The sequence below is a fragment of the Dendrobates tinctorius genome, unplaced genomic scaffold (genome assembly GCF_039654945.1).
Source record: "Dendrobates tinctorius isolate UK_male_01 unplaced genomic scaffold, ASM3965494v1 ptg000015l, whole genome shotgun sequence".
NCBI classification, from domain to species: domain Eukaryota; kingdom Metazoa; phylum Chordata; class Amphibia; order Anura; family Dendrobatidae; genus Dendrobates; species Dendrobates tinctorius.
The window spans coordinates 33,112,024-33,138,453 of record NW_027361683.1 but is presented as its reverse complement, the minus strand read 5'-3'; positions in this window follow the sequence as shown (position 1 = coordinate 33,138,453).

The window sequence follows — 26,430 nt, the reverse complement described above, 5'->3', positions numbered from 1 at the left end:
AATTTGATAGAAAATATTGTGAGAAAAATTGTCCAGGACTCATACACAGAGAAGTGCCTAGTCCGGCACCGATCCCGGCTGGCGGCACCCTGCACTACTGTAGTAGATTGAAAGTTCTCTCCCATAGCAAGAGAGGGGCAGCACTGGACTATTTTAATCTCTAGTTAAGTTATAGTAGTCACCAACTGAATCTTCTAACTATATATTCTTCGAAACGTGGGATTGTTTCAGAGAAAAATTTACCACACTGCAGTCGTACAGACAGGTTCTGAGTCATACTGCCCGTGGTTTGGTATACACTAAAAATGGAGAATAATAATAATCAAGCTGGACACTACTGCTCCAATCAAGTTTCTTCACTGTGGTTATGTAGTAAGGAAGGAAAGAGGACTCAGGACCCTCATTTTAGTGATTGGTGTTTTTTCTCTGATGGGATCCATAGTGATCAGCCATTTATGAACTATCTAGTGATAACTGGTGTTTTGAGGGACAGCCTATTTACCTCTAAGGTTATGTGCTGGGATATTTTTTAGGTATGCAATGAGGAACCTATATATGTACATTTTAAAGGGCAAATGTGCCAAAATAGGGTAATTTTATTATACACTAGGCCATGATAAGTTTCCATTCTGCAGCCTCATGAATAATGAAAAATGAATTTGTCTGTGCTTTTCAGTACAATGTATATAAGGATATTAGTTTGCAGTAAAGGCACATTGATTTCTTTAAGCTCATCACACTCTTACCTTGTTATCTATATTGGATAGTTGTAATATAAAGGATCATTTTACGGAATAAATTCTTAACATCAACTTGATCTTCATTGAATGTTAATAAAAGGTCATTTCATTGTTGTCCATAGTTCTCTTCCTAAAGGGCCTGTCACACTAAGCGATATCGCTAGCAATATCGCTATAACATCACTGGTTTTTGTGACGTTATAGTGATATTGCTAGCGATATCGCTGTGTCTGATACTTACCTACGACCCGCTCCCCCGCTGGTTATCGCTGATTGCGCGAGAACGTCCTGGACTGTTTCTCGTCGTCAGCTTCCTGCGGCGCTTCCTGTGGAGAGATGAGCGACGAGCGTGGACGCGGGCGGGAGGACGTCAGGATCGCCTAGTGTGACAGGTAAGTAGCGACCCCCGACCCCTGCTATGTCGCTGGTGAGATCTGCCTGTGTGGCAGCTCACTAGCGACCACTTAGCGATGCACCAGCGATCCTGACCGCGTCATATCGCTGGTCGGGATTGCTGGTACATCGCCAAGTGTGACAGTACCTTAAGTCATCCATAGTTTTCTTACTTATTATACATGCTTTCCAATGTTAGTTTTAGCTGAAGTTCCTGGACAAAGATTGCTGGTGGTCTTAGGGGAAGCTGGGCATTCTACGAACTCAACCTTGGACAACAAAAGAGCCGATTCTGCTGATGATACTGTGAATGATAACAACTGGGATAGATTTATAATTGAAGAACTGAAAAAAGTTTATCTAAGATATAGAGGAATTTCACAAAAAAAAGAGTTATGGATAAGCTTGTGTCCTAGAGTCTTTTGGGATAGCTAGGTGACAACAAAAGCATTTCTAATACAAGTTGGCGACCAGAGCCTTCTAGTGATCTTAATGTTAAATTAATTTATGCAGCAGTATAGGAACTAGGGAAATGCCATATCTTCCGGGTCTGTAGTGGCAGCCGTATTACCTTTTTGCCAAGTTTTCAATCCTACTGATTTTTTACACCTTGACAGAAGATGGCACTTCTAGGATTTATATGTACTGTTGACCTTAGGCTGATTCTAAAGCCCCCGTTACACATAGCGATATCGCTGGCAATATCGCTGTAACATCACCAATTTTGTGACGTAGCAGCGATATTGCTACATGTGATACTTACCTCCGACCGCTCCCCCGCTGCTCATCGCTGATCGCGCGAGAACGTCCTGGATCATTTCTCGTCGGGTGCTTACTGCGGCGCTTCCTGTGGTGCTGACGAGCGACGCGTGGACGCGGGCGGGAGGACGTCAGGATCGCCGCGTCTGACAGGTAAGTAGCGACCCCCGACCCCTGCGATGTCGCTGGTGAGATCTGCCTGTGTGGCAGCTCACTAGCGACCACTTAGCGATGCACCAGCGATCCATATCGCTGTCAGGATCGCTGGTGCATCGCTAAGTGTAACGGTACCCTTAGGGTTGGTTAATGTAAGTTGTCCAAATGTTTGAGCGTACTGTGCACAGAGTTAAATTATATGCAGAAAATGACAAAAACCTATCATGCACAGTGTTCAGGCGCAAGTAATTTCCTACAGTTCCTACTCGTCAGATAAATATCAGACTAGCTGCCAAAAAGTACAGATCGAGGGTATGCAGACTGAGCGCACAAAGCAGCAAAAAAGAAATACTGTTTAGCGTAATAGCACTCCTTTCCAAAATGACTTCTTGCTATATTTTATAAGCGTTTGGAAAATGGCTTTTTTAGCACAGTCTGTCTAATTTTGCTATGAGATTGACTCCATATTTCAACACTCATCGCATCTGAGCGAGTGGCAACGGAGCCAGAAACTTGATCAACATTACAACTGTTAGTCCAACTGTTAAACAAAACAAATCATTAGATGCGAGAAAGATGATAAGAGTTTTGGAAAGAGCAGGACTCACTTTAAATGGGAGTCAGAGGCCAGGAACCGCAATTTTTTGAAGGCCTGAGGCTACAATTACAGCGTGCCTGCTGCAGGAATATTTTCGGGCAGCTGGTGTTTATGTGAGAGGGGCTTCCAAAGATGTAGGGCATTTGGTATTTGTAAGATCTCGGAGAACTATAGGGCAGCTGCTTTCTGTAAGATGGAGCGCTCTTATAGATGTAGAAGGGCAGCTGCTGCATTTTTAGGGGTCCTTGTGAAAAAACAACAACAAAAGCTTGCTAAAAAAATAAAACAGCTGACGAGTTTAATAAGGATATAGAAATTAGTCTTTAGTGTGTCTTAGGTTAGCAGTTCCAGGGTTAAATATTGCCCTGTGGCTGCAGCTTGCAATTAAGAGGTTAGCTCCCGATTAATTAGGTGTAATTATTGATTTACATGACAGTAGGAATAATTGTCTTCCCTTTTATTACATCCATTTTTCTCCCTCTTGTAGCCTCTCCCTCTGCTCCTCTCCTCCGCCCGTGTCTGATTGCTCTCCTCTTTCTGGCGCCCGTCTCTTCTTTTCATTGCATTCCTTGATTGTCTCCCTCTCATATAAATTTTAGCGCCTACAGCACAAATAGGGGTCAGATCCTAATAAACCAGTGCCATCTTTTACACACACAAGCTTTTACTGCTGTGTCTATATCTAGATTGTTTGGCGCTTATGGGATTTTGCAAGGGGAACAAATATAACCCAAAATTCACCCGTCGGCTTTTCCTGAACTACTCAAAGAGAGGATTCTGGGAGATCTTGGGTTGCATAGTTCACGGCAATGTCTCTCTAAAGAGTTTTGGATATAATATGAAACTCAAAAACTCAGCAATTTTTGTGCTGTTAAAATGCATAGGTCACAGACATAGGGCAAGAACTGAAATATTGTAGGTTGTGCCGCAGTTACATAGAGGAATAGGGGGAATTATGTGAAAGAATTGTACTGAGAGATAAAAAGGAACTAGCTAGAGCAGTCTCATGAATAGATAAGAGGAGAGATGTCATCTGCATGGGGCACAATGTACAGGCTTGATATATAAATAGATAGGAGGAATCACAGCGCATTGCCAGAATGAAAGGGTTATGTTATTCTTTGCAGAATTAGATCTCCAGCTTATAATTTGGTAAGTATCTGATTGAATTGTTCAATTAGATTAAAATAATATTTTATACACCATAGAAATGCTATATATGTATGTATCTATCTACTCTATAAAAAAATAATGCATCCCAGGAAAGACCTATATGAAAAATTGGAAGGACTATATAAGATATAGGAAGATAATGTGGTTAGTGATAGAAAAAGATTAGGGAAATAAGTGTTGCAGAGGACTGTCTGGAGATGAGATCTTGGGATTGTGGTTCTTTGTGTCCATCAAGTGGCCACAAGTGGAATTACATGTATTGGGAATGAGTAGATAAATACTCCGCACTGCATGAAAGCAATGCAACCATCTTTCATATGTTCCCTAAGAAAGCAGCATATGTGACTATGACAGACACTTTCGGCTAATGAATAGCTTGAGGCTGGGTTCTGGCCTGTATGAGTTTGTGTGTATATTCTCCTTTGACCTGTTCTCTATGAAAAATGATTGTGTTGTATTCTCCCTCATTGTGTGATAAATGGGACTCTCACCGTGTGGGGAATTACCTGACATAGAAGTTGGCTTTGGACACTTTCTGTAAAACTAAAACGAAACATTAATCACTATCACACTAAACAGAATCATAAAGTGATTGAGACAAAAAGGCAGTCGTCTATCTTCTGGGAGCCATAGAAGGCCTTGAGAAGACTTACTATATCAAAATTGCATTCTCTCTGCAGGGTGATGTGTGACTTTTCACACTGAGTGTCTGCGGAGATGTAGAAATCCAGGTAAATAGGGAATAGAGTACTGTACTGGAGGAAAGCATCATGTATTGTTATCTTCTTAGGTCCTACAAACCAGGGTTGCACAACCTTTCAATGGTTGGACGGACACATTGCTAAAGATGATCTGTCAGTAGACCTCTCAGTGTCAGTAGCAGACAGTTTTTGTTTTTACTTATTACCACCTCTCTCTTGAATATTCACTTTTTCTTTCTTTTTTAATTTATTTACTTAATTTTTGAATCCACCAAACAGCTTCAGAGAGCAGGGCCTTTTATTAAGTGCAAAACCAATTGATCGTTTCTCAGAGGATTCCTCGCTGGTTGTCTTTCGTCTTCTCTATGTTACCCTGTGATCAACACCTCCTCGGTAAAGAGCATAAATAATAAAACCAATATTTCTGGAACTGCATGGTGGATTTAAAAAAATATTCAGGGGAGCAGTGTGATAAAAATAACTGTAAAAACTCGCCAGTTTCAATGTGGTAGTGTGGCGCCCCTGCGGGTCCAGTAGCCACAGAGGTACTGCACCTCATCCAGAGGTGTGGTATCTCACGACCGGGTAAGATGGGGACACTTGACCACACGCCTAACACTGCACCCAACACATACTAGTTAGTCAGGGCATCTGAGTGTACCCTTCGGGAGGATGGCCTCATCCTAGACTGACTAGAAAAGGGTGTTGGGGGGTTAGTGGGGAAGGTAGGTAGAAAGGGAGGAGTTTAGAAAGTGCAGTGATTTAGAACAGCAACCATTGACAGCGAGTGGGAGGAGCTTAGAGAAAGAGTGGGAGATTTGAAGTGAGTTGAGGGGTTCCCTCAGGGAGAGAGCAAGTGGAAGGACGTGCTGGGGGCAGCTCCGGTCAGGAGGAGCTGCTGGACTGATTGGCTTGGAAAGAAAGGCTCCCTGAAGGAAGGAGTGGTTCTTCTAGAGGCACAGGTGTAGCGTGCTCCCCGTGGGGCTCGTCTCACACTGACAGCTGTCAGGTGAGGGAAGAAATTAGGTCGCAGAAGGGTCTCAGCCCCTAGTCTAGTGAAGTGAACATCAAACTTAACTAGCAAGCTGACAGCTGTGGTTACTGTATGGGCCACAGCGAACTTCCACAGTTACCTTCTCTAGCAAGGCTGCCACGTAGGATCAAGAAATCGCCTGAGTTACGAATTCTGACAGGATCCACGGCAGCTAGCCTGGGACACTGACTGTGAGATGCTGTTAGGAAGGAAGGAGTTAAAGCAGCATTGAGGAGATGGCCTAGAAAGGAATATACTGACAGGGAGTGCTGTAGGGGTGTACTCATCTACCTGGGAGTTTACTGGACCCCTTTGCCTGGAGGACTCAGCACCGAAGTGTGCGTCTGTGTGCACCAGACTGTGAGTAAAGCCCCTTGAAACTGCATTCAACTGAGTCCTTTGTCTCCTTTCTGCACCAAGCACCCAGCACTGCTACATCCACCACTCCGCCTGACAACATCATCCCTAAAAACAACTCTCAATGGCCCTGGGACTATTGCTCTACCTGTGGAGAGCCATTTTCACCTCAGCTGCAACACACCAACAGTCTCAGGAGAACAACACCGCAGCGCTGGTCGCCTCTGACCAGAATACCACAGGTGGCATAACGTATTCATATATAAACTTTATTTTCATTTTTACTACACTCCAATAATAATAATAGCTAACTCTAACAAAAACATTTTCTATTTGACCGCCTGGGGCCACGGACCAGGTCGCAGCCACTGTGACACCATCCCCTATTGAGGTCAACGAGCCCGGTACCAAGTACCCCACGGCCCCCGGGGCGTGTCAGATTTTGGCCTCACGAACAGGATAAACGAAGTCCGGTGTCACCGGGTCCTGTGTGCCGAAGATTTGATGGATTTGAGGAATAAAAATTCCTAAAATGTGTAAAAGAATGGATTTATTGAACTGTGATTTGGACTCTAAAAATGTCCGCCAGAGCGGTGAAGAGGGGTGTGTTATCACAGGTGACACTCAAGGAAGAGCAAGAAAAACCGTTAAGTCCCCCCGCCTGTATTATTATGTGACTGCGTCATGGTAAACGGCCAGGGGAGTGCGAGCCCTAGTCTGGTATGGTGGAAAAGGGAAGTGACGCCGCTCCCAAGGGGAGGAGAGAAGCTCAGCGGCGGGAAAAACCTTGAAGGAAGAATCAGAACACCAGGCAGCCATGATGGAAAAAGAGCAACCAGAGGAGCGTGGGGAAGCATGTCATCCTTCGCCCAGCCCTGCGGTGCTCGGCTCCAGCCCAGAGAAGGAGTTGAATGTGGCCCAGCTGGAGCAGGAGATCCGCCGCCTACACCAAGATCTGCGGGACCAACAGGCTCAGTTGGAGCTCAGTTGCAGCTGTCACACGCTAAGGCTATGTGCCCACGGTGCGTGTTAAAACGCATACCAAAAACCGGACTCCTTCCCAGAAATCGTGTGTTTTTTTCCGCGCGATTTCACCCCGATTTCACAGCGATTTTAGCGCGATTATGATCGCGATTTTGCCGCGATTTTCATGTGCGATATTCAAGCACTTTCCAAGCGATTTGAAGCATCGCTTGGAAAGTGATTGACAGGTTGGTCACACTCGTCAAACATAGTGTTTGACAAGTGTGACCAGGTTTTTACTATTGAGGCCGCCTATGCGATGTGATGACGTAGTCTCGCATTGCTATAGCGATCTCGCGAGACCGCTAGAGTCACGCGAGACTACGTCATCACTGGACCGTGCCGCAAGGCATTACTGGGAACGCTTAGGCCGGGAATGCAGCGCGGGACACCGGAAGGTAAATATACCCCGATTTTTTTATTTTTTATTCTTTTTTTTACAGGGGTATGGTACCCAGGGCCTGGAGGACAGTCTCCTCTCCTCCACACCGTGGGTACCAACCGCACATGAGACGCTTAACTTCCCGCATGGGGGGGCATAGCCACATGCGGGAAGTAAGCGATTCTCATGCATTCCTATGGGTGCGGAATCGCGGCAATTCTTTGCGATTCCGCACAAAAGAATGAGCATGCTGCGATTTTTTCCGCGATTCCGCCGCGGAAAAAAGCGCAGCATTAGCACAGCATGTGCGGAATGCCATAAGAATGCATGGGGGGCGTTCTGCACACGATTTTTAAACGTTTTTGCTGCGTTTTCGCACCGAAAATCACGGCAAAAACGCTTAAAAATCGCTACGTGGGCACATAGCCTAAAAGAAGCTTTTTATTGTAAAAATAGTTTTTGCATCACCACATATTGAGAGCTATAATTTTTCCGTATTTTGACCCACCGAGTCATGTGAGGTCTTATTTTTTGCGGGATGAGTTGACGTTTTTATTGGTACCATTTTCGGGCACGTGACATTTTTTGATCGCTTTATATTCCGATTTTTGGGACTCAGAATAAGCAAAAACCAGCGTTTCATGAATTTCTTTTGGGGGGTGTGTTTACACCGTTCCGCGTGCGGTAAAATTGATAAAGCGGCTTTATTCTTCAGGTCAGTACGGTTACAGCAATACCTCATTTAGGTCTTTTTTTATGTTTTGGTGCTTTTATGCATTGAAAACTATTTTATTTAAAAAATAATTATTTTTGCATCGCTTTATTCTGCGAGCTATAACTTTTTAAATTTTTCGCTGATGATGCTGTATCATGGCTGGTTTTTTGCGGGACAAGATGACGTTTTCACCGGTACTATGGATATTTATATGCGTCTTTTTGATTGCACGTTATTGCACTTTTTGTTCGGCAGTATGATAATAAATCATTATTTTTTGCTTCGTTTTTTATTTTTATTTTTTAAGGGGTTCGCTAAAGGGGTTAACTAATGGGACAGTTTTATAGGGCATTTCGTTACGGACGCGGCAATACCAAATATGTGTACTTTTATTGTTTTTTTTTTTAATTTCCAAAAAATGAATTTATTGGGGGAATATTTTTTTTTTTCTAATTTATTTGGCGATTTTTTAAAATTATTTTAACACTTTTTTTTTAACTTTATTACATTGTCCCAGGTGGGACATCACTGTCCTGTGACAGATCGCTGATCTGTCACATCACAGATCACTGTGACAGATCAGTGATCTGACACAGGCAGTGCAGCAGGCTTCCTCGTGCCTGCGCTTTGCAGGCACTGAGAAAGTCAGCTCCCTGCAGGTCCCCGAAGGTCCCCGTCGCCAGCTTGGATTCGGGGGCCTGCAGGGAAGGAGCACATTGCGCTGCTGTGGGGGGCTCAGGGAAGCACGGAGGGAGCCACCTCCCTGACGATGCTTCCCTTTAACCCCCGGTACACCGCGATCGTGTTTGATCGCGGTGTGCAAGGGGTTAACGTGTCGGGTGTCAGCTGTGATAATCAGCATCCGTATCTCGGCATACGGATGCCATACGGATTTCATATGGATGCTTACATGCGTAAAATATGCGGCCACACCTTGACAACGGATGACATATGGAACACTATGCAGGGAACATTTCTCCGTATTACGCCCGTAAAATACGGACCATATTTCTCATCGGTTTGTGTGACCCGGCCTTATTTTCATTTGCACATGGAATCACCAGAAGAAAAGGGAAGGATATACTGTAGATTAGATATTAAAAAAAAAAATTTGACAGTGAGAGCAATTCTATGATTCCATGACTGCACCAAATAAATTGCCAATGTGAAGGACTATACACTTTAAGCTCCACTTTGTGCTATCCATGAACAGTTGCCATTCATTTGAGTTATAGATTGGAATTCCCAATTCCTCAAACCATGTATGTTATGGCAACACACAAAGCCACTGTCACTTCTAAAGTATTGCAGAAATGTACTTTCTCTGGATGGAAAGTTGGATGCCTTTATTCCTTTTTCAGTCAAGTTTTTCTCATGTAGTCTTGATGCTAGGAGTTCTGAAGCCTTTATGATAGTCCCAAATCTCCTGCCAAATTGTTCTTCTCATGCTGGTCAAATCCCTTATGAACTGTGACATCTTCAATTTCAAAATATTTGTTATTGGTGTTACTTTGTTCTTCCCTATAATGCTGTTCTTGAAAGGAGGGTAGTTTAAGGACAACTGGCTTTGGGAATTCAGCAGAATGAAGCACTGGACGTATTGGTGATGGTAGACTATTATACTCTATTTTATATCTATTTTTCTTGTTATATCCTGAAGTTTTCACTTTACAATAGTAACAGTCACTAGGATGATCTCTTGGCTTTCACCAAGCCATAGGTATAGTAAATGGCATCTTTTCATGTGTTCCCTTTATCCACCTCCATAACCCTCGACACACTGCTTACACACCTTATGAGCGGCCTAGAACCTATCCTTTGTCTGTGAATGGTGAAACTGCCACAGGAATCAGGGCTGTAAAGGCACTTACGATGAGAAATAGCAGAGACAGACATGATCTGAAAGAAAGGAAATAAGTGTGTAAATAAAGAAAATAATTCTGCTAACCACTTGTATACAAATTTTAGGAATCCTTTTCACTATATAGAGTGGCATACAACCTCTGAATAACTGAATAGCCTAGACAAATAGCAACCTGTTGCCAATCATGAATGTCATCCAGCACCTATTTTAGCCTAGATCAGCAGAAAAATAAAACTCAACACAAATGATGTTCAAAATTGTTCGACAGTGAATATGTATGTTTTCTATGTTGCTTATAGTAAACTGAAGACTAGACATTCAGAAAGTTGTTTTAATCCTCTAAAGAATATGTCAAATTAACCCCTAAATGACAGCCAATATGCCAATGGCGTCCGTAAAGGGGCTTTATTTATTTTAAAACGGCAATCTTGAATAAGGTTATAGTGCTCCCCCCAGCATCGGAAAATCCCCTGGGTATTAGGTATCAGGGGTAGCTAAGACCCGGAGAACACTATCAGGGCTGTTTTTTCCGGTCTCTGTTCATGTCAATGAATAACGATGATCACATAAAAAAAGTGTGCCACCTATTAAAAACATTTCTCTCTCATCTAACATGATATTCATGTCAGAGAAGAGAGAAATTTGGACCCAAAGTATCCCCTGGTACCTCCGTAATTTCCCGGTCCCTCAAGCTCCGTTTCCCGGCCTTCCTCCTTCTCTTCCGGAAAAAAAATGCCGTGTGGCACCAAGCAACAACACGGATTTTTCCTATTGGTTTATTTTGATCACTGTGATAGAACCTAATCATGGTTATCAAAAGCCAATAACTAGTATTTCATTCCCACTTTTTATTATTTTATCATTTTTTACTTCTTTCATTCTTTGCCGTTAGGGTTAGGGATGGGATTAGTTTTGAGGTAGTGGTTGGGATTGGGCTTATAAGGTTAGTATTGGGCTTACGGTTAGAGTTGGGCTTAGGGTTACAGTTGGGCTAGGGTTAGGTGAAGGTTAGGGATAGGGTTCAGCTAGGGCTAGGATTGGGTTAAGGTTAGTTTTGGGCTAGGGTTAGGATTGAGCTAGGATTAGGGTTAGCATTTGGGTTTTTTCAAAAGTATTGAAAAAATCATGATGATATTATGACTAGTATTGAGCGCAAGTGCTCACTACTCAAGTTTGCATCGGGGGTCACTCGAGCACATGCTGTACTTAGTGCATAGCGGAGCACCCCGATGAAACTCACTTGCACTAATGATGACATATTCAATATGATGACCTAATATCAAATTCTGTGTAGTACCTTTGGGTTAAAATTCCTCACTATGCCCCTGGATAAAATACTTGAGGGGTGCATTTTCCAAGATGGGGTCCCTTCTGTTGGCTTTCCACTGTTTAAGCACATCAGGAGCTATCTAAACGCGACACAGCGTCTCCTATCGATTCATGCCATTTTTGCTGCTTCCCTTCCGAGCCCCGTTGTGTGTCCAAACATTAGTTTTCATCGTTATACTCAGGAGAAATTGCACAATAAATTTTGAGGTATATTGTCTTTTGTTATCCTTGTGAAAGTAAAAATTTTGGGGTAAAGCAAAATTTTTGGGAAAAAAAGTAAAAAATTATTTCCTTTCACATTCCATTGATTCCTGTGAAACAATTGAAGGGTTAATAAACTTCTTGAATGTGGTTTTGAGGACTTTCAGTGGTGCAGTTTTTAAAATGATGTCACTTTTGGGTATTTTCTGTCATATAGACCCCTCAAAGTCACTTCAAATGTGATATGGTCCCTTAAAAAATGCTTTTGTAAATTTTGTTGGAAAATTGAGAAATTGCTGATCAATTTTGAAAGCTTCTAACTTACTAATGAAAAAAAAACCTGTTTAAAAAATTGTGTTGATGTAAAGTAGACATTTGGACAATGTTATTTATTAATTATTTTGTATGATACAAATATGGTATAAACACCAAGGACATACAAATTTAAAGTTTAAAAATAGCAAAATTTTCAAATGTTTTGTCAAATTTTTGATATTTTCATAAATATACACAAATCATATCAACCAAAATGTATCAATTACATGAAGTACAATATGTCACAAAAATCAGTCTCAGAGATAGTGGTATCCATTGAAACATGGAAGGGGTTAAGAGTGGATTACTTTGACGTACTTGAGAATGTAATAACTTTGAAATATCCTATCTCTTTAAATTATGTGACTGTAGGGGAGGGAGTATTTACATACAGTTAATTCAAGGACTGAGAATACCTACAGTATTGGTCACGGGCATTGTCATCACTGATTATATGGACCTTGTGACTAATACCATGAATGCATAATAGATATGTGAATTAACTTTACTGGAGGTGCTTTTAATAGGACAATCTCATTGGATCTGTTTTATTGTGCACTTATATCTTTATACCTTGATCCTTTGATTATCAGATTCCTGTCTGCCTAAGGCCGGTTTCACATTAGCGCTTCTTAAGCGCACGCACGGCCGGGGGTAGCTCCGCCCCCGAGCCGGCTCTCTGCCCGGTGTGCCCGCCCCTTGCTTGTAGCGCCGCCTCCTAGTGGACAGCGGCGCCTGCGATCGGCGCACCCTATCTTTAGCATAGGGTGCGCAGATCGTGCGCAGGCCGTGCGCTAGTTGCGCTTTGACCTGCGCTGCGCACTTTTGACGGTGCGCTGTGCGCGCCAAAATCCGAAAAGTTTGATTTTGGTGCGCACGGCGCACCGTCAAAAGTGCGCAGCGCAGGTCAAAGCGCAACTAGCGCATGGCCTGCGCACGATCTGCGCACCCTATGCTAAAGATAGGGTGCGCCGATCGCAGGCGCCGCTGTCCGCTAGTAGGCGGCGCTACAAGCAAGGGGCGGGCACGCCGGGCAGAGAGCCGGCTCGGGGGCGGAGCTACCCCCGGCCGTGCGTGCGCTTAAAAAGCGCTAATGTGAAACCGGCCTTAAAGAGGCTAATTGAAATGACTACGAGAGCTTTAATATATACTCGTTAATGCCCTGTTTAATTTACTCTGTATATCTCATAAAGCTTTAGTAGATAAGGTAAGATGCTAAAAAGCACACATCAGATTCAGCTGAAGTTTATTTTATTTCCTTTAATGACAGGTTTTATGGAGAGGGGACATCTGAAAGGGATTTTTTGTTAAGTTTCACCACTATATAATGGAATGTTCTGCAACTAAAATATCTGGAGTAGATTTACCATTACCCCTTAGGCTGGTTTCACATTTGCATTCAGGAGTGCTGCGGATGGCTGCCTACTTCTTCCTTTCTTCTTGCCTGAAGCTCCGCCTACTTCCACATGCGTCATGCGTTTCTCTGCGTACCTACAGTTGTGGCCAAAAGTATTGACACCCCTGCAATTCTGTCAGATAATACTCAGCTTCTTCCTGAAAATGATTGCAAACACAAATTCTTTGGTATTATTATCTTCATTTAATTTGTCTTAAATAAAAAAAAACACAAAAAGAATTGTCCTAAAGCCAAATTGGATATAATTCCACACCAAACATAAAAAAGAGGGTGGACAAAAGTATTGGCACTGTTCGAAAAATCATGTGATGCTTCTCTAATTTGTGTAATTAACAGCACCTGTAACCTACCTGTAGCACCTACCAGGTGTTGGCAATAACTAAATCACACTTGCAGCCAGTTGAAATGGATTAAAGTTGACTCAACCTCTGTCCTGTGTCCTTGTGTGTACCACATTGAGCATGGAGAAAAGAAAGAAGACCAAAGAACTGTATGAGGACTTGAGAAACCAAATTGTGAGGAAGCATGAGCAATCTCAAGGCTACAAGTCCATCTCCAAAGACCTGAATGTTCCTGTGTCTACCATGCGCAGTGTCATCAAGAAGTTTAAAGCCCATGGCACTGTGGTTAACCTCCCTAGATGTGGATGGAAAAGAAAAATTGACAAGAGATTTCAACGCAAGATTGTGCGCATGTTGGATAAAGAACCTCGATTAACATCCAAACAAGTTCAAGCTGCCCTGCAGTCTGAGGGTACAACAGTGTCAACCCGTACTATCCGTCGGCGTCTGAATGAAAAAGGACTGTATGGTAGGAGACCCAGGAAGACCCCACTTCTTACCCCGAGACATAAAAAAGCCAGGCTGGAGTTTGCCAAAACTTACCTGAAAAAGCCTAAAACGTTTTGGAAGAATGTTCTCTGGTCAGATGAGACAAAAGTAGAGCTTTTTGGGCAAAGGCATCAACATAGAGTTTACAGGGGAAAAAAAGAGGCATTCAAAGAAAAGAACACGGTCCCTACAGTCACACATGGCGGAGGTTCCCTGATGTTTTGGGGTTGCTTTGCTGCCTCTGGCACTGGACTGCTTGACCGTGTGCATGTCATTATGAAGTCTGAAGACTACCAACAAATTTTGCAGCATAATGTAGGGCCCAGTGTGAGAAAGGTGGGTCTCCCTCAGAGGTCATGGGTCTTCCAGCAGGAAAATGACCCAAAACACACTTCAAAAAGCACTAGAAAATGGTTTGAGAGAAAGCACTGGAGACTTCTAAGGTGGCCAGCAATGAGTCCAGACCTGAATCCCATAGAACACCTGTGGAGAGATCTAAAAATAGCAGTTTGGAGAAGGCACCCTTCAAATATCAGGGACCTGGAGCAGTTTGCCAAAGAAGAATGGTCTAAAATTCCAGCAGAGCATTGTAAGAAACTCATTGATGGTTACTGGAAGCGGTTGGTCGCAGTTATTTTGGCTAAAGGTTGTGCAACCAAGTATTAGGCTGAGGGTGACAATACTTTTGTCTGGCCCATTTTTGGAGTTTTGTGTGAAATGATCAATGTTTTGGTTTTGCTTCATTGCTTCATTCTCTTTTGTGTTTTTTTATTTAAGACAAATTAAATGAAGATAATAATACCAAAGAATTTGTGTTTGCAATCATTTTCAGGAAGAAACTGAGTATTATCTGACAGAATTGCAGGGGTGTTAATACTTTTGGCCACAACTGTATCTTTAGCATTGGGTACACAAGGACATGCATTGTTTGCGCATGACACATATAGAAGTAGGCGGAGCTTCAGGGAGGAAGAAAGGAGGAAGTAGGCAGCCATCCACAGCCCTCCTGAACGCAAATGTGAAACCAGCCTTAGTGACAAAGCCATTTTGCAGCTTAATGACCAGGCCAATTTTAACAATTCTGACCACTGTCACTTTTTGAAGTTATAACTTGGGAACGGATCCCACTGATTCTGAGATTGTTTTTTTCGTGACATATTGTACTTCATGTTAGTCGTAAAATTTATTCAATATGACTTGTGTTTATTTATGAAAAAACCGAAATTTGGCTAAAAGTTTGAAAAATTTGCAATTTTCAAACTTTTATTTTTTGTGCCCTTAAATCAGAGTCATATCACAAAAAATAGTTAGTAAATAACATTTCCCACATATCTACTTTACATCAGCACAACTTTGGAAGCATTTTTTTTGTTAGGCCGGGATCATACATGCGAGAAAATCAGACGAGTCTCGCACCTTATTACCCGGCACTTGGGAGCGAAGCGTGCGGCTGCATGTATTACTATGCAGGCGGCAGTGCCGGGTATTAAGATTTGCGACTCGTCCGAGTTTCCCACATGTGTGATCCCAGCCTTAGGACGTTATCTGGATTAAAAGTTGACCAGGGATTTATCATTTTTCCAACAAAATTTACAAAACCATTCTTTTTAGGGACCACCTCACTTTTGATGTGAGTTTGGGGTGTCAATATAACAGAGAATACCCAAAAGTGACACAATTCTAAAAATTGCACCCCTCAAGGTGCGCAAAACCACATTCAAGAAGTTTATTAACCCTTCAGGTGCTTCACGAGAACTAAAGCAATATGGAAGGAAAAAATGAACATTTTACTTTTTCACAAAAAAATTATTTCGGAACCAAACTTTTATTTTTACAACGGTATAAGGAGAAAATGAACCACAAAATTTGTGGTGCAATTTCTCCTGTACACACCGATACCCTGTATGTGGGGGAAAGCCACTGTTTGGGCGCATGGCAGGGCTTAGAATGGAGGGAGCACCGTTTGACTTTTTGAATGCAAAACTTGCTGGAATCAATGGCTATCATAGAATCGTAGAGTTGGAAGGGACCTCCTGGGCCATCTGGTTCAACCCCCTGCTCAAAGCAGGATTCGCTAAATCATCCCAGTCAGATGTCTGTCCAGCCTCTGTTTGAAGACTTCCATTGAAGGAGAACTCACCACTTCTCGTGGCAGCCTGTTCCACTCATTGATCACTCTAACTGTGAAAAAGTTTTTTCTAAGATCTAATCTGTGTCTCCTCCCATTCAGCTTCATCCCATTGCTTCTAGTCTTTCCTTGTGCAAATGAGAATAAAGTTGATCCTTCTACAATGTGACAGCCCTTGAGATATTTGTAGACAGCTATTAAGTCTCCTCTCAGTCTTCTCTTTTGCAAACTAGACATTCCCCAATCCTGCAACCTTTCCTCATAAGACAGGGTTTGCAGACCGGTCACCATTCTGGTCGCTCTTTTCTGAACTTGCTCCAGTTTGTTGATGTCTCTTTTAAAATGTGGTGCCCAAAACTGGACACAGTATTCCAGATGAGGTCTGACCAAAGAGGAGTAGAGGGAAATAATGACTTCACGTGATCTAGACTGTATGCTTCTGTTAATACATCCTAGAATTGCATTTGCCTTTTTTGCTGCTGCATCACACTGTTGACTCATATTCAGTCTGTGATCTATTAGTATACCCAAGTCTTTTTCACATGTGCTGTTGCTTAGCTCTGTTCCTCCCATTCTGTATATGCTTTTTTCATTTTTATTGCCCAGATGTAGTGCTTTGCATTTTTCCCTGTTAAAAACCATTCTGTTAGTTGCTGCCCACTGCTACAGTTTATTTATATCTTTTTGAATCCTCTCTCTCTCTTCTCTAGTATTAGCTATCCCTCCTAGCTTTGTGTCATCAGCAAATTTAATCAGTTTACCCTCAATTCCTTCATCTAAATGGTTGATAAAGATGTTGAACAATACAGGGCCCAGGACAGAGCCCTGTGGTACCCCACTTGAGACATTCTTCCAACTGGATGTGCAGCCATTTACGACCACTCTTTGGGTCCGATCACTAAGCCAGTTATGAATCCACCTAACAGTTGCTATGTCCATTCCATACTTACTCATTTTTTCAATAAGGATTGTATGAGATACTTTGTCAAATGCTTTGCTGAAGTCAAGATATACTATATCTACAGCATTTCCTTGATCCACCCAATCAGTGATTCCGTCATAGAAGGAAATTAAGTTAGTCTGACATGACTTATTAGTTACAAACCCATGCTGACTCTGTTTAATCACTTCATTCTTATCCAGGTACTGACATACGTGTTGTTTAATAATTTGTTCAAAGATCTTTCCTGGTATAGAAGTCAGACTCACCGGCCTATAGTTGCCTGGGTCCACCTTCTTCCCCTTTTTGAAGATAGGAACAACATTTGCTCTTCTCCAGTCTTCTGGGACTTCTCCTGTTCTCCAAGAATTTTCAAAGATTATGGAGAGGGGTTCAAAAATTTCTTCTGCTATCTCCTTCAGTACTCTGGGGTGTAATTCATCTGGACCTGGAGACTTGAATTCATTTAGGTTAGCTAAGTATTTCCTCACTATCTTTCTGTTTATAGATATCCTGGATTCTTCTATTCCCTTAATAGGACAGTGAAGAACAGTTGATGTTACATTTCCTTTCTGAGAGAAAACAGATGCAAAATAGGAATTTAAAAGTTCGGCCTTCTCAACATCCTGTCTTACCATTTCATCACATTCATCCTGTAAAAATCCTATAGCATCTTTGACTTTTCTTTTACTTTTGACATATCCCCAAAATCCTTTATTTTTGCTTTTGACATCTCTTGCAAGCCTCAATTCATTGTCAGCTTTAGTAATCTGAGTTGTGCCCTGCAGGTTCTGCAGACAGCATTATATTCTTCTTTAGATATGCCTCCCTCTTTCCATTTTATAAACATTTTTTTCTTCCTTTTTAGCATGTGCTTAAGTTCCATGTTCATCCATCCAGGTTTCCTTAAATGCTTCCTATTCTTCCCTCTTTTCGGAATTGTTAACATTTGTGCTTTGAGAATTTCATTTTTCAAGATTTTCCATCCTTCCTGGACATTTTTGTCTTTAAGGATATCCAGCCATTGGATCCCTCCAATTTTCTTTCTGAATCCCTTAAAATCTGCCTTTCTGAAATCTAACCTTGATGTCTGAGTCTTCACAGGTCTTCCTCCTCTAGTTATCCAAAATTCTAAAATAGCATGGTCGCTACCTCCTAGGGTCCCAGCCACTTTTACCTCCTCAACCATTTCCTCCCTGTTTATAAGGATTAGATCCAAGGTAGCAGTTCCCCTTGTTTTCTCCCCTACCTTTTGGAAGATAAAGTTGTCAGCAAGAGAGGATAAGAATTTCCTTGACCTGTTAGTTTTGCCTGAGAGAGATTCCCAACAAATGTCTGGATAGTTGAAATCTCCCATGCCAACTATGTCATATTTTTTGGAGAACTTGGCCATTTGATGCATAAAGAGTTCATCCATATCTTCAGCTTGCACAGGTGGCCTGTAGTAAATGCCTACAATGGCGTCCTTTCCCTTGTTCTGTCCTTGTATTCTTACCCAGACAGTTTCCACAGAACTCCCGGTCTCTGAAGCTTCAATCTCTGTGCAGATATACGCGTTTCTAACATACAATGCGACACCTCCTCCTCGTTTATCAAGTCTGTTTCTTGCAAATAAGTTGTATCCTTCTAGTCTTGTATTCCAATCATGTGTATCGTCCCACCAAGTTTCAGTGATTCCAATGACATCATATTTCTTTTCCTGTGTTTGTAGTTCCAATTCTCCTTGTTTGTTGCCCATGCTTTGTGCATTAGTATAGAAACATTTTAGTTTGTGATAGGTTTCTCTTTCTCCAATATTTTTATTAATTAGATTCTTTTGTTTTTGTTCTTCCTTTCCACTTCTAATAGCAGAGTTCTCAATAGCATTTGTCAGGTGTATGGCTTTTTCTGGTCTTTTGCTTCCCTTCCCACGTTGTTCTAGTTTAAAGCTCTCCTTACAAGTGTAGCAAGGCGACTTCCAAATACATGTTTTCCAGTCTTCGTAAGGTGCACCTTATCTCTAGCAAGTAGTCCATCGTAAGGGTAATTCACTCCGTGATCCATAAATCCAAATCGTTGCTGACGGCACCATCGACGTAGCCAGTTGTTCACCTGCAGAATCTTATTCCACCTCCATGTTCCATGGTCATCCACTGGGAGGATGGAAGAGAAAACCACCTGCGCTCCCAGCTCTTTCACTTTCTTGCCTAAGTCTTCAAAGTCTCTGCAGATGGTTTCCAGGTCATTTCTTGCGGTGTCATTTGTCCCCACATGTAGTAGCAGGAATGGGTAGTCATCTGTAGGTCTGAAGAGTCCTGATATCCTGTCAGACACATCTTTAATTCCAGGAGGACTCTGAAGGCATACAAGGTTGTTGTTTGTATGCAAAGTCTTATCTTCATGCGTTTCTTCATCGTTCTCCTGCATGAGAGCCTGGTACTGGTTCCTGAGCAGTATGGGTGCTGACTGCCTCCCGATCCTCCTGCTTCTCTGGGTCACATGTCTCCATTCCTCTGTTTCTTCAGGTGCACTTCGAATTTCTTTTCTTTCTGTAACATGAAGAGATAATTCTGCGATGTCTAAGAACTCTTCACCTTCCTTAATGATCTTCAACGTAGCTAACCTCGCTTCGAGATTTTGCAACTTTTCCTCCAACAGGGACACAAGCTTGCATTTGTGGCATGTGAAGTTTGGCTTTTCCACTGGTAAGTCTGTGAACATGTAGCAAAAAATGCAGCTCACCAAATGGCTCCTGGCCTCTTCCATATTGAGGAAGCTCAATGGTAATATGGCACCCCAGAGTCTGGTTGCCTTGGTGACATTGCCTCCCTCTTAGAGGTGATGTCACGTCTGGAGGCAGGGGGGGTCTCAATGCCAGGTAATACACAGCATGCATCGCAATTCCTGCTCCAGGCCAGAGGAGGAGCTCTAGACCTGACTTCAGGGGAGCTGTTCTCTCTGGTCGGGAGGAGGAGTCAGTTAAGTCTGTTTGGCAGTTGGTCAGTGGAGAGGGAAGGGACAGGAGCAGAGTCAAGGGCTCTTACCCCGGAACGGAGTGCTGACAAAAAGGATGCTAGAATCCTTGGCTGGGCGGGTGCTGTATGCCCCAACAGCTGAATCTGAAGGGCAGGGGACTGTCAGCCCCCTTGCCACACCGAACACCTGGAGGCACCGCAGCAGATCAAGAGCCTGGGGCTGACAGTGAAAAGGCAGTGCCTATGATAGGCTCATGCTGTCTGTCATACAGGTTAAAACCAACACGCAGGAGAGGGCCGCAGCTTAGCTACAGGCAGCAGGGACCCGAAAAGAGAGCGCAACAGGAAGGTCCCCAACCCCACCTGGCAGGGTGGATCCCCTGAATGCCTCCAGGCTAGCAGGACTCCTTCTGTCATCTGTAACTGGTACCCCAGATTGCATTTTCATCTACCAAGTAGTAAAATGCAAAGAAAACTGCACTTATTCTCTGCACCCCAACGTTCACCACCACCTGAACAGCCAAAAATATTTGTCCTGAAGCCCTACTCTACCTGTGGGGAGCTGTACCATCTTTGCTGCATCCCCATCAGCCAAGTGGACCTCAACTGCAGCGTTTGCCACCCATTGCCAAACGCCTCAAGTGGAGTCACGACTAGTGTTGAGCATTCCGATACCGCAAGTATCGGGTATCGGCCGATATTAGCGGTATCGGAATTCCGATACTGACTTCCGATACTTTTGTCATATCGGATACCGGAATCGGAAATTCCCATCATGCTATGAGCCTGCTTGCTTTGATTAAGCCAATGGGAATCCTCCGAAGTGTGGGCACATCCTGTTAGGCATGTAGGCATGTTAACTATTGGCATGGCTGTGATTGGCTGCCGAAATGATGTCATGATGCACTATAAAAGCCACCGCAGCCACCATTTCTGGTTCACTCTGCTGTGAATTCAGTTAGGGACAGGCTGCTGTAGAAGACTGTGAGGGACAGTTAGAAATAGCGATTCCACCAAACATCTAGTGCTTTACCCAGGCTACATAAACCACCACTGTAGCCTTCTTTGCCCTAGCAGAAGTGTTCACAGCTGTCTGCAAGGGCTGTGTGAGTGCAGCTCACGCTGTGGAGTGGGTCCTGCAGCCACGTCAGGTTGTAGGCTGCCCAGCGTGCCTCACTGCTGCCTCATACATCTTTTAATTTTTGAGCTGCATTTTTTACATAATTTCAATCTAGTGTGCTTCCATCCGTATCCATATACGTTGGTTGCAAACACTAGTAGTAGACAGCAGAGCCTTTCTGCAGCCTTTCAGTGCTAGTGTCCACTTTGCTGCACTGTTCACGGCTGTCTGAGAGGTCTCTGACTGTGTGTGAGTGCAGCTCACGCTGAGTAGTGTGTCCTGCAGCTACGTCTGGTTGTAGGACGCTCAGCGTGCGTCAGTGCCTCACACATATTTTTATTTGAGTGCAGCTCATTTTTTCTTCTATTAGTGTGCATCCATCCATCTCCATCTACGGTGGTTGCAAACACTATATAGGAGTACACAGCGGAGCCTTTCTGCAGCCTGTCAGTGCCAGTGCCCACTTAGCTGCACTGTTCACGGCTGTCTGAGAGGTCTCTGACTGTGTGTGAGTGCAGCTCACGCTGAGTAGAGTGTCCTGCAGCTACGTCTGGTTGTAGGACGCTCAACGTGCGTCACTGCCTCACACATATTTGTCTTTGAGTGCAGCTCATTTTTTCTTCTCCTATTAGTGTGCATCCATCCGTATCCATCAACATTGGTTGGTTGCAAACACTATATAGGAGTAGATAGAGGAGCCTTTTTTTCTGGCTTGTGCCCTGCCGGCGCAGCCAGATTAGTATTACCCAATTTTTTTGGAGCCTCATCTCTTGCATTGTAGGTTACCTGCCTGCATTGTAATAGCTCCAAAAAGTTGGTGATACTATCAGTTTCAATTCTTTGTTCACATACTTTGAGTTTGTTTCCAACAAAGAAACCACAAAAAAAGTTCACCAAACACTACATTTGGAACTTGTGTAGGCCACATCAGCTCCTATTAAAGTGTAGTCCACACACACACACTTCATAAAATTAGTGTTTCTTGTACCTGTAACCAGCTGTTCAGGAATAAGCACACTAAGGCCCCCCTTTGTACTTTTCTGCCTATCTTAAGCAGTCTGGCAAGATGAAGAAGGCAGGGAGTAAGGCGCGTGGGCGTGGAGTTTCAGCAGGGAGAGGACGTGGGGATTCTGCAGGGAGAGGACGTGGGGATTCTGCAGGTAGAGGACGTGGGGATTCTGGGCCTGCTGCGGGCACCAGTGGATCAGCATCCCCCAGTTTTAGCAGGCAACAGTCCTTTATGCGCAGCTTTGTAGGACCTCAACGTACCCCACTGCTGCGGGAGGAACAAATTGAAGCCGTTGTCGGATGGATGGCAGCTAACGCATCGACTTCAATTACTTCCACAGCCTCTCAGGACCAGAGCACCGAAGAGCAACCATCTGTCTCTTCACCACCTGCCAAAGTGCCCAGGCAGTCAGAGAGACATGGACAGGAGCCATCACAGTCTCTACTTCTGTTCTCGGAATCTGTTGGCTTGGAAAGAGGGGGCCAGCCAAGCAGCATTCCTGAATGTGAAGAAGAGGGAGTATGCAGTGATGCGCAACTTCTTTGTCCCTCTGAATCTGAAGAGGCGAGTGGGCCAGTGCCTATGGTCAGCACACCTCAGTACACATCAGATGATGACGAGACTCAGTTGCCACTTTCTGGTGCGTACGGTGCTGGCGAGACAACCCCGGAGAAGGAGCTGTTTGAAGAGGGGAGGGAAGATGATGAGGTCCTTGACCCATCATGGCGTGAGGAACAGGAAGGTGGTGGGAGCAGCTCGGAGGAAGAGATTCCCCTACCGGCCAAAACAGGAGGCAGAGGGAGGGGGAAGACTTGGTTGCCTGTATCCTCCACTTCAGCACCCGTTAGGAGCATTCCTCATTCCAAAGGCAAAACGGGCGCTCCCAAGACTTGCAGTGCGTGGTCCTTTTTTGACACAGTTGCAGATGACATTTGCTTTGTCAAATGCAAGCTGTGTCATCAGAAAGTCAAAAGAGGGAGAAATGTCAGCAACCTCAATACCACAAATATGTGGAAACATGTGCGCACCAAGCACGAGTTGGAGTTGCAGAGACACCCTGAAGACGTAGGCCAACGTACAGCACCACCTACCACCTCTTCAGTTCGTGTTGGGGCCTCTTCCTCCAGCTCACACACTGCTGGTTCGGCTTCCTCACAGGATCACCAAGGAAGAACCTCTGCCACTGTTGTCCAGAGACCCTGTCAGATTCCACCCATAGCAGCACGTTCCCATCCATCACAGCCATCGGTAGCACAGGCATGGGATAAAAGGCGCCCTTACTCGGCAAACCATCCCCGAGCACAGTCTCTGAATGCTGGCATTGCCAAACTTCTGGCAGTTGAAATGCTGTCATTCAGGCTGGTGGACACTGACACCTTCCGGGACTTAATGGCATTGGCAGTCCCCCAATACAACGTGCCCAGCCGCTTTTATTTCATCAGGCGAGCCGTCCCTGCCCTGCAGAAACATGTTGAGGGCAAAATAAAACATGCGCTACTAAACGCCGTTAGTAGCAAGGTCCACCTGACCACCGATGTGTGGACCAGTAACCATGGACAGGGACGATACCTTTCCCTCACTGCCCACTGGGTCAATGTTGTGGAGCTGGGTACAGATCTGGAGAGTGGCGCTGTACGTGTTCTTCCAACGCCACGGATTGCAGGACTCCAGTCTGTACACATAGACTCCTCCTCCTACTCAAGTTCCTCAGAAACAGCAGAGCAGGAGCCTGTTACGACCGATATGAGCACAGCCGTGGCCAAACGTCAACAGGCTGTACTCAAATTAATTTCTTTGGGGAATCGAAGCCACACAGCGCAGGAGCTCTGGAATGCTATCAAGCAGGAGAGCGATGTGTGGTTTGGGCCAGCGAATCTCCAGCCGGGCTTGGTAGTGTGTGACAATGGCCGAAATCTGGTGGCAGCTCTTGGCCTAGGCAACCTCACACACATCCCATGTCTGGCACATGTGCTTAACTTGGTCGTGCAGAGCTTTCTGAGGGACTATCCGGATCTTGATGCACTGTTGCACAAGGTCCGCATAGAGTGCGCTCACTTGCGGCGTTCCAGCACAGCAAGATCGCGCCTCGCTGCTCTGCAGCGACGATTTGGCCTTCCGGAACATCGCATCATATGTGACCTACCCACCCGGTGGAATTCAACGTTACATATGTTGGAGCGGTTGTGTGAGCAGCAGGCAGCAGTCATGGAGTACCAGCTGCATCAGGCGCAAACAAGTCGCACTGTGCGCCGTTCACACTTCAGCACCATTGAGTGGACCTCTATGAAGGACATCTGCCTCGTTTTGCGTGCCTTCGATGAATCCACGCGGATGGCGAGTGCAGATGATGCACTAGTCAGCATGACTGTCCCCCTTATCTGCCTGCTTCAACAAACACTGCAAGCACTAAGGGATGAGGTTTCGGAAGAGGTGGAGGATGAGGAGTCCCAAATGCCATCTGCTTCTGGACAGTCTGCGCTACGTGTTTCCTCACAAAGGCCTAGGCAGGGGACACTTTGTGAGGAGGATGAGGAGGAGTCGATGGAGGAGGAAGACATCTCTCCAGAGGAGGGAGGTACACAAACCTCTACTCAGTATGTACAGCGAGGGTGGGGTGATGCAGAGCAGGCCGAGGTCACGCCTCAAACAGGGGACAGCGGTTCTTTGGCAGTTGGGAGTCTGCAGCACATGGTTGATTTCATGCTGCAGTGCCTGAGAAACGACCGCCGCATCGCCCACATTCTCGTCTTGGCTGATTATTGGGTGTACACCCTCCTAGATCCTCGCTACCGGGACAGCGTACAAAGGCTCATACCAACGTTAAACCGGGAGCGTAAACTGCGGGAGTACGAAGAGTCACTGGTGCAGTCCATAATGTTTTCCATTCCACCCGACAGCATTGTTGCTAGTGCTTTACAAAGCAGCTCTGTGCGTCGAGGCAGTGGAGGAAACTCTGCACAAAGAGGGAGCAGAGGCAGCGCCGCAGCACAAGGCAAGACCACTATGGCCCAAATGTGGCAAAGTTTTGTGTGTCCACCACAATTGTCTACACCATCAGCGACGCCTCGAGTCAGCAGGAGGCAACGCTTCCGTCAGATGGTGTCAGACTACATGTCTTGCCCTGTCACTGTACTCCCAGATGGCTCTTCCCCCTTCAAGTTTTGGGTCTCTAAGCTGGATACATGGCCAGAGCTTAGCCAGTATGCATTGGAGGTGCTGGCTTGCCCTGCTGCCAGTGTATTATCGGAACGCGTCTTTAGTGCCGCAGGTGGTGTACTAACAGACCGTCGCACGCGACTATCTTCCGATAATGTTGACCGGCTGACTTTTCTGAAAATGAACAAGGCCTGGATCTCCAAAGACTTTGCCATTCCTCTTACAGACTAAGGCCTCTTTCACACATCAGGTTTTCGCCGTCAGGCGCGATCCGGCGCTTTTGACAGAAACCGGATCCGGCGAAATGCAATGCCGGATCCGGTTTCCCCCCATTGACTTGCATTTGCGCAGGATCGCGCCGGATGGCCATGCATTTCATCCGGTTTTCGCCGGATCCGGCAATGTGTCGCGATCCGGCGTCTGGAAAAAACGGTGACTGTAACGTTTTTTTGTCTCCGGCGAAAAAGCCGGACACGCCGGATCCGGCGCGTCCGGCTTTTTCACACAATGAAAGCCTATGAGCGCCGCAATCCGGCGGCCGGATCCGGTTTTTTGGTCTGAGCATGCTCAGTAGCTCTGCCCACAAGACATATATAAAAGCAAGACAGTGGGACCCACAGCCACACCCAACATGCCACCCAAGACAGCAACCAGGCGCAGGAGAAGGCAGGAGACCACTGCAGCACCATCCGCACCACCACCACCCCAAATGGAGCAGCAAATAGAACATGCTGAGGAGGGGAGGCCAGCAGCAGATGAGAGACGGTAATTATCAAATAACCCATTCCTCCAAACTAGGGCTATTGAATATCAAGATATTCATTGGCCCTTTGTTGCTCTTTATTCAACAGCCGCCCAATAGATGCAGCAGCAGCAGCAGCAATGGCAGCAGCTGGAACACCACCCACAGGCATGGAGTGTGGCCACCAGGAAGACAGCACATCATCTTCTGGGAGCCCTCCCTCACATCGTCAACGTTTGACGGTAAGTTTTTATTTCCAAAATCCATCATCTCTGTAATATATGTCTATTCATTGCCTTTTATTTCAAAACAGGAATCACAAGATGAAGAGGAGCTCCCAGAAGAAGAAGGAAGGGGTGGACAGACACTTGGAGTGGGCTCACAATTGGTAAGTA